The sequence below is a fragment of the Hetaerina americana genome, unplaced genomic scaffold (genome assembly GCF_022747635.1).
Source record: "Hetaerina americana unplaced genomic scaffold, ioHetAmer1.1.p SCAF_16, whole genome shotgun sequence".
NCBI lineage: Eukaryota > Metazoa > Arthropoda > Insecta > Odonata > Calopterygidae > Hetaerina > Hetaerina americana.
This window is the reverse complement of record NW_027286719.1, coordinates 2,969,601-2,970,374: the sequence shown is the minus strand read 5'-3', so window position 1 is coordinate 2,970,374 and position 774 is coordinate 2,969,601.

Genomic DNA, 774 nt, shown 5'->3' with positions numbered 1-774 from the left:
CATATGTAAAAAGGTTGCTCACTAGTTATACAGCTTTTTCCAAAACTCAGAAATATCCAAGGAAGAGCTTCTTGCTTTGGATGCTAAAATGGCGTCTCAGAACAGGAAAATTCTGCTGCTAATCACTCTGTATCCAACCCGTCCACCAAATGTACACTTAAGAAATGTAGCTACAATTTTTTTCATTCAATATGAGTCAGTGATTTCCAACCACTGGATTTAGGTCTAAATCACTCATTGGAGGAGCATTATTGAATAATGAATGATCAGAAAGTCATATCTCTGCATGACTGTGGTAAGAATTTAATATTATAGGGGCAATAAAATTGAAAGCATGAAAATAATAGCTTACAAAAAGACAAACAGATTCCATGAAAAAGGACTTGGGGATTAAGTCTAGATGCAAGACTGCAGTTGTAATTATTTAATGGATTCCATTCATGCAATTATTTTATCAAATAACAAATTGAAATTTTTGTTGATTGTCATGTTCAACAAAATAAACTAAAATGAATGATTGATGCACAATAAACTGTGTACTTAAAATTTCAAGCGACAACATTGCAAAATACAATGATTTCAAAATATAAATATCAATGTAAGGCAAAGTGAATTATCGGATGACTCCCCTTAAGTTACTGTCATGACGTCTCCCACTGTTTCTTTGATTTTTCCAAATTTCACATTTAGAATTAATGAATAAGAATGTGACAAAATGGTCAAAAAATATTTATTTTAAATATTTATTAAAATATATTTTATTGGAGGAAACAA